The sequence below is a fragment of the Phodopus roborovskii genome, unplaced genomic scaffold (assembly GCF_943737965.1).
Source record: "Phodopus roborovskii unplaced genomic scaffold, PHOROB, whole genome shotgun sequence".
NCBI lineage: Eukaryota > Metazoa > Chordata > Mammalia > Rodentia > Cricetidae > Phodopus > Phodopus roborovskii.
In genome coordinates, this window is record NW_026126514.1 from 5,749,901 (window position 1) to 5,763,471 (window position 13,571).

The 13,571-nt window shown below is 44.9% G+C and overlaps 1 pseudogene; it reads left to right on the top strand.

The window, feature by feature from the left end:
* The first annotated feature begins 11,437 nt into the window (after positions 1-11,437).
* On the top strand, positions 11,438-12,189 carry LOC127230761 (60S ribosomal protein L7-like; annotated as a pseudogene).
* Positions 12,190-13,571: the final 1,382 nt, after the last annotated feature.

The window sequence follows — 13,571 nt, forward strand, 5'->3', positions numbered from 1 at the left end:
CGCCGCCGCGCCGCCCTATAAACGCTGGCAGGGGATTTCTCAGGGGCGGGGTCAGGCTCGGGGAATTTCCAAGCCAGTCAGACTAGAAAAAGAACTGGCTCGTCCTCGATTGAGAAGCCTAGACCCAGGGCCGGGGTTCATTGGAGAAACTCCCTGCGATGAGCCACGGGGGTCATGTACAGGGAACTTTTTGATGAGCCCTGAGTGGCTGGAAAGTCCTCCAGACCAGGCCCCCTCCCTCTAGGTACTTCCCTGCAGCCTGCACTCAGTAACCCCAGGCCTCTGCAAGAACCCTTCTTTCCCTGGGGTTTCCCACCGCCGTCGATTGGATGTGGGGTCCTCAGCTGTTGAGATCCCAAGGACGCAGACCTGCTGGGCGGTTCCTCTTAGCGATTTGCCCATTTGCAGGTCCTTTCCGGTTTTTGATCTTTTGAAAACCCACGAGTGGAAATGCTGGCTGTCTGCAGGGATTCGCTTCTCTTAAATTTCTTCGAGGAAGGACGCATGAGTGTCACTAGGCCGTCTGCGTTTTGCCCATTCCATGCTCTTGGCAGTGCAGGGACATTTGGCTGTCCCTCAACCCCACCCCTCTGAAGCTGGGAAGCTTTGACATTAAAAACACCCAAGCGCTTGGGGAACCCCTAGATTATTTCCTAGGGATCGATAATCGTCTCCTGGGGGAGGGTGAACTCTAGCTATGCATGAGGAAAAGTGTTAACTAGGAGCCACATTTTTTTTTTTTCAAGCAAAGCAAGGTGTAGTGTTTGTAGTAGAAGTTGTAGCTTCCTAGCAACAGTAACTGTTAAAAAGTTCTTGTGTCGGATTTACCTCTTGCTGCAGAGAATGGAGCCTGACTATGGTGAGTGCCTAGCGGAGCAACTGGCTTAGTACTTTAGCCAAGGCTGGCCCTTAAATATAGCTAAGAAAGCAGCTGCAAGGCATCCTGTAGGAGGCTGAAGGCAGTCCTGTCATTGACCACATCTGAACCCTGTTGGCCCTTCCCGCACGCATCCTTGCTCCCCAGGGAATGTAGCATTGTGGGTAGCTACTCCCCAGAGAAAGGGATTTGGGCCTGTGATGCTCTGGTTTCACCTGCGGAAGTAGAATGGCTGCATCTACCCCTCCCTCACCTAGGAGCTCGCAGTCTGTCAACTCCTTCTAGAATTAGCTCAGGAGAAGTAAGGCACCTTCGGTCAGTCTGTCAGAAATAGACCCAAGAGGCCTTTGTAGCTCCTCAGATTTCTATTTCTGGTGGGATTTGAACTATCTTTTTCTTGATGCCATATTCCAACTCTCCTCTCTCCATAACTCCATCCCTTCCCTAGTATATGGATGTGAGGACACTGGAGAGGGGTGGTGGTGGTGTAAAATCTATGAAGAAAAAAGAAGAAGAAGAAGAAGAAGAAGAAGAAGAAGAAGAAGAAGAAGAAGAAGAAAGCCCAAAGCAAAACCTCCAGAGAGTAAAGATCATATGTTAAAATGAAAACTTTACTAGTGAGTTCTGTTCATCAACCCTGCAGGCTTCATCGGCACATATACAATTATTGAGGCCAAGTGAGACTGATTATAAGTAGGAGATCTCAATTCCAGGTTTACATTGTAGCCCCAGGTTGGTCTGAAACCTGATTGTCCAGGGTAATCTACTGTTGGTAAGACTTCTGCCTCAGCATCCCCATCCCCCAGTGCTGGGATTGCAGCTGTGGGCTGTCAGTCCTGACATATTTGAGATACTTTCTGGCTTCAAAATTGGACTCTAGTCTGATAGCTGGGAAACCAGTATAGGACGGATCCAGACTCCCTGAATGTGGTGTTAGTTAGGATGACTGAGCAGTCTATGGGGCCTCTGGTAGTGGATCAGTATTTATCCCTAGTGTACGAATGGACTTTGGGAGCCCATTCCACATAGAGAGATACTCCCTCGGCCTAGACACATGGTGGAGGTCCTGGGCCCTGCTCTAAGTGATATGACAGACTTTGAAGACTCCTCATGGAAGGCCTCACCCTACCTGGGGAGCAGAAAGAGGATGAGATGGAGGTTGTGTGTGGGGGAACAGGGGAGAATTGGAGGATGCAGGAACTGGGATTGACATGTAAAACAAGCTTGTTTCAAATTTAAATTAAAAAATTATAAAAAAAAGTTAACGCCAAATTGTATCATTTGTCTACAAATACATGCCCCACTCTGCTTTGGAAGCATGAGCATGGGCTTTTGGAAAAATCACAGTATAAATTTTTGGAGGAACCCCAGCCCTTTATGCATCACACTGTTAGTTCTCAGAATTAATATTGTAAGCTAGGTATTGTTTCCATTTTCCTAAAGAGAAAGGCAAAATACCTAGAAATTTTCCCAGGCACCCAATGACAGCCTGTCTAATTTCTACCACAATATAGTAATCATTTTGCTAAAGTAGATGTCATGTTAACACTTGGAAACACCTTGTTAAAAATGAGGCCAAATATACACTAATTTGGAATATACTTGAAGTATTTAGCTGAGTTCAAGGCCAATGTGGGCAACACAAGACCCTGTCTTGAAAAACCCTTTCCCCCCTCCTAGCCCTCCAAAAAAAGTATTTTCTCTTCTACCTGGGATGTAAAGTAGAAGGTACATGTTTTTCCATCTGAGGATTAGTTCTTCAAAATGCATAACAAGAGCCAGGTGGTGGCAGTGGCACTGGCCTTTAATCCCAGCAAATGAGAGGTAGAGGCAGGAGGATCTCCAAATTTGAGGCCAGCCTGGTCTATAGAGTGTGTTCCAGGACAACCAGAGATACACAGAGAAACCCTGTCTCAAGAAACCAAAAAGAAAAAAAATTCATAGCAGGGGCTGGAACAGTGCCCCAGTTCAATTAAGGGCACTGACTGCTCTTGTAGAGGACTGGAGTTTGATTTCCAGTACCCACAAGGTAGCTCACAATAGCCTATAAATCCAGTTCCAGGGGATCCAACACCTTCTTTGGGTACCAGGCAAACAAAAGTAGTGCACATACATACATGCAGGCAAAACATTCATACACATATAATTTTTTAAATAATAAAAAATTTGAAGAATGTGTCCTATTTTAAGGTTTAAACAATGTATCCTAAAATTTAATTAATTTTATTACATTATTTTAAACAATGTATCTAAATTAAACTTTGTTAAAAAAAAATTTTTTTTAACCACATTGTGATCTCAATGCCCCACCTATAAAAGGTACATCAGAGGATGATCTGGGGCTGTAAGTGTAAAAATGAAGGAGCATGTGTGTTTGTGTCCTTTGAGATTTCCTGTCCCCACCACCTCAGGCCTTGCGATCTACCTCCGTATTGTTTAGTGTGACACCTAGTGGTGACAGTTAGGCCCAGGCCTTTCTGGGTTTTGGCAAAACCCTTTGAAACCTCCGGGGAGATGTTGAGCCTGGACTGCCCCTCCCTGGGAATTCCCAAGGAGGTACCTTTTGTTTACCTGCAGCCGGGGAGACGGTGTTGAATAAAGTGAGCCGACAGGTATTCTCCCCAGCGAGAACAGCTCAAGATAGCTTAAGTCAACAAACTTAGAACTTGGGGGAAAAGAACATCAGACTCAAGCAGGTTCCCGTGTGGACACGCAAAGCGGGAAGATGACACCAGACAATGAAAGTGTCTGGCTTTCACAGCACTGAGAGCATTTGTGGACACTTCTCCCATCTCAGTTTTCTCTCATTGTCAAACACTTTATCTAAGTTTAACAACTTTAAGATGTTAATGCTTTATATAATTTGTTTATTTGTTTTGAGATGAGGCCTCACCATGGGTCTCTAGCTGGCCTCTAGCCATAACCCTCTTGCCTTCACCTCTTGGGTGCTGGAATCGCAGTTGTACACCACTAAACCTAGTCCTGGCTCTGTGTTTGTGTGTACACTGTTGGGAAATAATCCCAGGATTCCTTGCAAAGATAATAAACACATACTTTACCATTGAACTACACCTCAATCTTTTTTTTTCCTTTTTAATGCAGAATGCAAAAATAATAAGTTGTTCCTTGTAGCAACGTAGTGCTTTAGGCCAGGATGCAGCCTCAGGAGATGACAAGGAGGGAATTGACAGCCTGGGACTAGGTGGACTGAGCACCCCCATAGGGAAGGGGGTTTGTCTTCCTGAATCCTCCCAGGTGAGACTAAACTCCCATCCTCATGGGGATTCTTTACAAGTTCAACCAGGTACCCCAACCGGTCTCTTCTTCCGACTCCCCTTTCCCCCCAACACTATGGGCAGGCAGGCTTGTGTCAATTGGCTAATTAGTCCTAAATTATCCTCAGACAGTAGAACACCTGAATGAGACTATCCATCCCCAGTGCAGCTGGGCTGGAGGACAGAGGAGCAGGAAACCTAAATAAAGGGCAAGCATGGCAGGCATGCTCTATTGCCAGTGTGACAGTGTGAATGCAATGTGCCTTCTGTTTCTTTCTTTTTTGATTTTTTGAGACAAGGTTTCTCTATATTGCTTTGGAGGTGCCTTCTGTTTCTAACCCAGACTTCTGTGGTGGTTAGCATCAGCTTTGTCAGATGCTGGAAACCCCCCCCCCTCAGACAACCCCCCACTCCACTCACCCCCACCCCCTCCACCCCTAGCTATGGATCTTTTCCCACAGAAAGGCAGCTGTCAGGATGTCCATTTGCACTGAGATAAAAATAAACAGCCAAAGCCTTAGTGTGTTTCCTTTGCTTCAGATCCTACATTGTAATGGAGATCAAAGCCTTGGAGGATGTCAGTAGAGAGCACCTACCCACAGAGGCCAGGTGGGTCTCTCAGGAGGGTCGGGAAGGTGGGTCTCAGCAGCCCGCACCTCCTTTACTTCTCTCACTTTGAGATCTGTTCCTCTGATGTGCTGGGTGTTCAGTTTGTCTCCCATTTGTTAAAGGAAGGAAAAAAAAAAAAAAACCCAAAAAGAATATTGATGTGCAGTTTCCCAGTTTTTAAGACACCATGTCAGCCAGGTCTGGTGACATGGGCTTGTAATTCCAGCTTCTCAAGAGTCCCAAAGCAGGAAGATCAAAAGTTCAAGACCTGCTTGGACTACCATTGAGTTCAGGGCCAACCTGGACTAGTGAGAGAGGTTTTGTTTCATTTTGTTTTGGCGTTTTTTTGTGTTATTGTTTTTTGTTTGCTTGTTTTTCATTGAGAGAAAGAATAAAATAGTGAAATGGCTATGCTGTCTGGAAGGTAATAGAGAAACCTTCAGACTCCACATGCAGAGTGGTACCTTTCAGCCATCATATGAAAGCAGCTGCCCCAAGCTTATTCACAGTTGGTGAACTAGGGACCTCTTCATTTTAACCATTCTCTTAGGTGTGTAGTGGGATCTTGTGTGGCTTTAATTTGTACATCTGTAATAACCAATGGTGTCAAACACCTTTTTATAAGCTTACTTGCTATCTGGACATTTTTCTAGACAGCTTCATATATACATACATATATACATACATATGTACATACATACACATGCACACACGCACTCACACACACATATATGATATAGTGTAATTATGAAAAGATTATGAAAACCAAACAACATCTTTTGGCTAAGTTAGTGCACAGACCCTGAAGTAGCCTCTTTATTTAGCAATGGAATGATGTGAATGGTTGTTTGGGGGAGACACTAACTTCTACTCTTGTGTCTGCTTCTGTGTGTGTGTGTGTGTGTGTGTGTGTGCATGAATTTGTGTGTGTGTTTGTGCATTGGTGTGTGCGCGTGCACATGTGTGCATTTGTGTGTGTATGCATGTGGGTGTGCCTGGCAGGCAAGGTTAGAACTAAAGACTCTGTTGCCCCTCCCGCAAAGTAGCTTTTTAAATCCTGCTAAGAGGACAATTGCAACATTTGTTCTGATTTTCCCAAGACAACCACTGTATCTACTTTAAGGTCTCCTATGCCGGCCCTGGCCTGCCTTCTCTCACCAGGGAAGTTGCTGCAGGGCTGGGAGGAGGCCTGCAGTGTCAGCCCTGGTCAGAACTGGGTCTCTTTTCTCTGCTTGTTGACTGTAACCCAGCAACAGGTAGGTACAGGTGTGTAGGATGGTTCACCTCTGTTGTGTTCCAGAAGGAGTGCTGGGGTCAGGAATGCCCTGGGGCTTTCCCAGCACGTGGCTTTGTCATGTGCAGGTGCCTCTGCTGTTCTCAGGTGTAAATTCATTCTGAGTTTAGTCAGGGGAGGAGGAGGCTTAGGAGGAAGGTGGGTCCTGCACAGGAGCCTGGAACCTGCCAGGTCTTATGTAGACATAGGTTCCCGTGTACGGGCAGCATAACTAAGACAGGGACCATTTTTTCTTCTCACTACCACCAGAAACTGCCTGGGAAGTCTATCCCCCCCCCCCCATGCTCCAAGTTCGGGGAATGAATGGTTTGGACAGATAAACAGGATGGAGGCTGCTGACAGGTTGCTTTAGGTTACAGAGTAAGGGGACATTGACCTCAGCATGGTCCTGTGACCGGCTCCAGGCCTCCCTTTCCACACTGTTTTCTGAAGCTGGCCTTCCTGTCACTGAGTAAGCAGTAGTCTTGTCTCTAAGGCTACTGTGGGGAGGGGCACCTGTGTAAACAGAGAGTCTGAATGTAATGGTTAGTTAATTTTTACACACTCGAGGCAAGGGGCAGGCAGAATAAGAGCTGTTGCTGGAAGAGATGAGCAAGGAAGGCATACCTCAGCCTGGGATGGTTTCGCTTTGTCACCAGGCCTCAGCTGTTGGCGTCCAGTCCCGTGACTGTCATATTCCCTCTGGATAAGTCATTTAGCTTAGCTCGGGGATGCTCATCGTTTACTACAGACTAGAGCAGCTTCTACACTGAAGTTCAGGGAATACTTTTATTAAGACATTGACATTTTCAGAAAGTGAGGCAAATTGGGGTGTCGTTAAGTCACTTTGATGTTACTATTTGAAAATGGAGCCAATTTGCCAGACTGGGAGAAACAGAAGGCAATGATGGAAGCTCTAAGAGGTCATGAGGAAGCTGGCTGGGGTTGTCGGCATGGGCATGGAGCCTGACAAATAATGTCTGAGTGTAAATGTGAAGAGAGGGCAGGGAAGACTTGTAGAATCCAGTTCCCATGTTGGCACTGCCAACTTGAAGGACTCAGATCCACCCTCAGGTTGCCAGGACATCTGGAGAACACCAAGCTGGACCTGAGGGTTGGGAGCACGGGGGACACAGGACGAAGAGCTTTTACATGCGAAGCAGAATCATGGCTTTCCAGAAAGGGCAGAGTCAGAGTAAAATTCAGTTACCAAGAGCAATGGTGCTGTCTGCAGCGACATCTTCTGGTCATTTGTGGAATAACCTTTTTGAGGAATGGAAGGTGGAGTATGTGCACTGAAGGCTGGATACCTGGTTGAGAGAGTGCAGCATTTCTCACAAACCCAAGAAAAGACCTTGTTTTGCTTGGGACACTCTGCATGCAGCTTGTAGCCAGTCATCTCAGGCCACTGACTATTTTGAAATGGCACCCAAACACCATTCCTATTTCCACTTCTCTGCATGACAGGGCTGACTGTATGTAGCCCAGGCTGCCTTGGAACTTGTGTTCCTCTTGCTACAGCCTGCCAGCATTACAGCACTTGGAGTAACAGGAATAAGTTACCATACCTAGCTCTGTGGTGTGTGTGTCTGTCTGTGTGTGTGTGTGTGTGTGTGTGTGTGTGTGTGTATGTATGTATGTATGTTTTCAAATTTGTTGTTGGCTTGTTTTTCAGTTTTGTTGAGTCAGGGTTCTGTTGGGTGGAGAGAATGTTCTGAAGGCCCGGATAGCTCTTCCTTCTTCGTGCCTAGCCTGACTTTTCCTTGCTTGCCATCTATTATCCAATCAACTCTTGGTCTCTGCCTGGAAGTTACCTGCAAGGGTTATCTTGTCTGTTTCTGTCTCATGTGAGTGAACTATCACCATTACCTTCTTCCCCAGGAAGCAGGCAGTGAAGGGTTTTGGGAGATGGGTGCTAACCAATGCCCCTTAGAATCTAGCCCATCCTATTGTAAATATTGGAATTGGAGCATTAGTAAAAGATACTGAAGCAATGATTCTCAACCAGTGGGTTGAGAGCCCTTTGAAGGTCAAATGACTCTTTCACATATCAGATAACCCTGAAATCAGATATTTACATTACAATTCATGACAGTAGCAACATTACAGTTATGAAGTAGCAACAAAAATAATTTTATGGCTGGGGGTCATCACAACATGAGTGAGGAGTTATTAAAGGGCCGCAGTGTTAGGAAGGCTGAGAACCACTGCTCTAGAGTGAACCCTGTAGCGTCCTCTCCCTGTCCTCTTCTATGGCATGTGAGTTACTCCCAAAAGGAGCCCAGGGTCTGGGAGACTCTTTGGGGCCTTAAGATGGTGTCCCTTCTTGCCACTTTCCAGAACAAGAGATGGAGAGATGACTCCATGGTTAAGAGCACTGGCTGCTTTTGCAGAGGACCCAGGTTCAGTTCCCAGCACCCACATGGCAGCTCACAACCATCCCCAACTCTAGTTCCTGGGGAACTGTTGCCCTAGCCTGGCCTCCATAGGCACCAAGCATACAAGTGGTGCATATACACACACAGGCAAAACACTCATACATACAAAATAAATAAGTAAAATTAAACTCTGCTTTAAAGAAACACAAACATGGTTTATCCTGAGCTAAATATAAGAGCAAGGTGTAGTCTGGTAGAACATTTGTCTAACATGCAAAAGGCTTTGGGTTCAGCCCCTAGTACTGCCAAACAACACAAAATTTCTATTGAAATATGAGTGACCATGGCTAAGGAACATACCATCACTGTGGGAATGGTTGCATGAACTTTTTTTTTTTTTTAAAGCAAATTGACTTTAAAAAAATATCTATGTTTTGTGTGCTTTGCATGTATTTTGCCTGCATGACCTCGTTGGGCTCTCTAGAAGTGAAGTTACAAACAGTTGTAAGCCATCATGTAGGTGCTGGGAATTGAACCTGGGTCTTTTGGAAGAACAGTCAAGTGCTCTTAACTACTGAGCCATCCCTCCAGCTCCTGGCAGGAACTATTTTAGTTGCAGAAAAGAAAGTTGTGAATGAGTGCTTCTAAAGCACATGTGTGGGGGTCTTCAGGTCGGAGTTACAGCAAGGCAGGCAGACAAGTGTTTCCCTTCAAATGCTCTTAACTTTAGAGAAAGGGGAGGGGAGGGCTGTTAGGCTGAGCGTTGCTTTCCAAGGATTTTAGTAAAAGTCAAGAGGGGACTGAAGCTATAGCTCAGAGCGCCTGCCTAGCCCTCTCAGGGCCCTGGTTTCAATTTCTAATACAGAAAGGAAAAGGAAAAAGCCAGAAGGATGTTATGCCAGAGACAGGTCGATGGCAAACGGCTATAAAAGGATCTAACGATGACTCATGATGACGCTGATTCTCGACTGACCATTTTCCTCCTCTTAATAATGACTCAGCCAAGGTCCAGGAGTCAGTAAGATCTTGATACAGCTGTGTGCAGCTGCTTCAGTGAACCTCACTTTGCAGGGAGAAGATCTATTTTATAATTATCCTTGTTGATCTTTTTTTTTATTTTACATTTTAGACAGCTTCTTGTTATGTAGCCCAGGCTGGCCCCAAACTCAAGATCCTCTCTTTTCCCCCTCCCGCATGCTGGGGAGACAGGTGTGCACCACTGTGTCCAGCTGGTGGATGTTCAGCTTGAGTGTGTCCTCTGTGGTAGAGATGCTTTGAGGACACAGCATGCTGGGAAGGAGAGGGAAGAACTCAGGTTAGGTTGGTCGGGGAGAGGCCACCAGGCAGGTGGTCTCTGCATGGTCACAGCTCCTGTCACAGGCTGTGCACATCAAGCTGGTGCAGTCCACCAGCTAGCCTTCCAGGTGCTTGATGCTTTTCCAAGAGGGACGTTTCTAACACAAACCACAGGCCTCAACGCTTTGGCCTGGTTTAAAATTACACACAGATAAAATGCACTTAGAATTCCAAGTGAGAAGACTGTTGGTATGTGAAGAACGGTTTTGGCTTTCTGGTTAGATAATATCTACAACAGTTTGTTTCCTACATAGGTTTCCTGGCAGAGGAAACCCTAGAGAATAACCGAGGTCCTCCAGGGTGGGCTCTCTTCTCTGATCAGTCATTCCGATAGGATTTCTGACGAACACTCCAGGAAAGGATTTATGAAAGTGCTAGCTCGGTTACAGATGCGGTGAGTGTTAGCGGTGGCAGCATTCCACTGTTGGTTGCAAGCCTCAATCCTCTCTCTCCCTTTGTTTTGCGCCCTCAGCTTCAGGTCTATCAGTTTGTGGGGGCTGCCCTGGGTGACTCATATCAGCAAACGTGAAAACTAGCCTCCAGACAGACAGACACATGAGGGTTGCTTGTGCAAGGGTGTTGCATTGGTGCTAAAAATAGGTGGGGATTCCTAGTGCGGCTCCTTCCTAGCCACAGGCACCACAGAAGCACACTTAGGAGGGAGATCTCCCCATAAGAGGGCAGGAGGCCCCAACTTGGTCACCTCTGCCCCACAAGAGAAAGGTGGAGGCCACAGTGAATTTGGCGCTTTCACCTCCCCCCCCCCACCTCCCTGCTGCAGGCGTTCCCTCAGGGTGAATTCTTTTTCTTAGTTCAAGTACCAAGTCTGTCCCTAACTGCCTGGAGCTGAGTTTTGTCAAGGGGTTGATGAGAAGGAAGGGAATATGTACATAAAGTCCTAGGTTGCTCTTCAACCTCAGCCTCAGGAGGGGGCTCAGGCGTGCCTGCACATGAAATAGTACTTCCTAGTCAGGACCACCAGCAGGCAAATAATGACACAGAAGCTTATTATTAATTATGAAAGTTTGGCCTTACCTTAGGCTTGCTTCCAACTAGCTCTTATAACTTAAATGAACTCATTTCTATTAATCTATGTTCTGTCACATGCCGCCCAGACGGCTTCCCCCTTGTCTCCTGGTGTTTGTCCCGAGCACCCAGATTCTTCTCAGCTTTTCTCTCTCTGCTTGGGAGTCCCTCCTAAACCTCCTTCCTAGCTATTGGCCGTTCAGCCTTCGTTACACGGGTCACAGCAATACAGCTTCACACAGTGTACGGATATCCCACATTTCCCCCTTTCGTCTAAATGACAAGGAAAGGCTTTAACTCCAATACAGTAAAACTATATACAGTAAGAACAATAATTAGTTAAGAATTATGTTCCCAATGCTTAGTCTATATGTATTTGGCAAATTCGGAGAAAGTACTGTATTATCTATCCTATCTTAGTGAGTCCAAAGTTTGTGCCTAATCCACTTTCTATCATAACTTGCATTACCAACCCAGAACTATCTTTTTAGACCTCAAAACATTTTCTTAAACAAGTTAAGCTTTTGTGTTTCTCAGCCTTATGCACTCTACATCTCTTTTGTGAGTTATTTTTTAAAAACTTGGTAACAAGAACAATTGAAAATATAACTATCTCTCTCCCCCACCCCCCCCCTGACTGGAAGGAGCCATGGATGCTGTGCTGGGGAAGAAAAAGAAGGTTCCTGCTGTGCCAGAGACCCTTAAGAAAAAGCGAAGGAATTTCGCAGAGCTGAATGTGAAGCACTTTAGGAAAAAGTTTGCATTGAAGACACTCTGGAAGGCATGGAGGAAGCTCATCTATGAAAAGGCAAAGCATTATCACAAGGAAACAGGCAGATGTACTGGACAGAGATGCGCATGGCTAGGATGGCAAGGAAAGCTAGAAACTTCTATGTGCCTGCAGAACCCAAGCTGGCATTTGTCATCCGAATCCAAGGTATCAATGTTGTGAGCCCAAAGGTCCCAAAGGTGTTGCAGCTGCTCCATCTTCGTCAGATCTTCAATGGCACCTTTGTTAAGCTCAACAAGGCTTCAATTAACATGCTGAGGATCGTGGAACCATTTATTGCATGGGGGTACCCCAACCTGAAGTCAGTAAACGAGCTCATCTGTAAGGGTGGCTATGGCAAAATCAATAAGAAGAGAATTGCCTTGACGGACAATTCCTTGATTGCTCGATCTCTTGGTAAATACAGCATTATCTGCATGGAGGATCTGATCCGTGAGATCTACACGGTGGGGAAACGCTTCAAGGAAGCCAACAACTTCCTGTGGCCTTTCAAACTGTCTTCTCCACAGGGCAGGATGAAGAAAAAGACCACTCACTTTGTGGAAGGTGGCGATGCTGGCAACAGGAAAGACCAGATAAACAGGCTTATTAGACAGATGAACTAAGGTGCTGCCTGCAGTATTTTTGTAATCTGGTCACTTAATAAACAGTCACAGCTTGGCAAACTAAAAGAAAAGAAAATATAACTATCTAGTCTTCAACCCCATTGAAGACCCTGAGTAAACAAGAAGTGCAGAGCAAACAAAACTATAGAAATGACAGAAACAGCTGGCTGGCTGGACAGTCACCCAAGGTTCCTCTGTAACATTGGGGCATCCATCTTTGGCCTACATGTCTAGAATATCTGACAGACTTCTCTGTGAAGCAGGAATTTTGAAGGACTGTCCTATTTTGTCTTGGCAAAGTTTGGCAGTCACCTTCCTTTGTGTTCTGCATGTCCAATTTAGTAGTCGAGGCAAGGGCAGTTTCTTGTCAGTGGCTAGCTTTGCCACAATGAAAGCAATCTCCATATGGAGGTCCTTTGATGCTTATCATCCTTTTATGAAGTAGATTGGTGCTACCAGGAGTAGACATGTCTGACTTTCATGAAAAGTCTTGTTATTAAAACATCTTAAATTCCACATTCTGCAGGTCTCTAAAGTGTTTGAAAATTACCTACCTAAAATATGTCTCTGTTTAGCCTTGAAAACATACCTAACATGACTACAAATTTGATTATTATAGATGACTAACTACTAACCTGTATTTCTTAATTATACATTACATTTTTAAATGAGCTACATAGTTACGGTACTTTAAACAAGAGAAGAAACATATATACAGTAAAACAAAAATAACCTTAAATTTGTATCAATACACAAAATTATCTTAAGCAAGAGTAGAGGCATATATAGAGTATGTTCTTTAAAAAAAAAACCTTAAATTTGTGTCAATATACAAAAATCCATATCACTGTAAAATATTTGAGACTAATAGTTGCTTTTTGGCCTAAAAGTAGATTCAATAATCTACCCTTTTATCCTACCATTTCTGTATCCCTCTTTTTCTTTTCAGAAAGATCCCTGAATCTAATCTCTTTTGCTAAGTTTCCTTCTGACTATGACCAATATCAACTTGTAACCAACCCCCCTAAACAGTGACAAACATCCATAACTCATTGAATGACCAAAAACTACCTATCTTGGGAATTTGGGCATCATATTTTTAAAATTACTTTCTGTTGTCTGAGAGTGCTGGCATCTTTAGGGGACCCTGAGAAAATTAAAAGAATGTTTGGGAGAGATAGCTGTATTGTTTTTTAGTGTGTTATGGAAAAGTGTAGAGCTTATCTGGAGACTATCTGGAGTAGTCTATGAAGCTGGACCATCTCAGCAAGAAGCTATGAAGCTGTTCTGGATGTAGAATTTTGAGGAAACCACTGCAGAGGCACTCTGTGAGGCTGGGTTTCCTGAGCTACTTGCCTTTATTAGTGTCCTTTTGCTCTGAA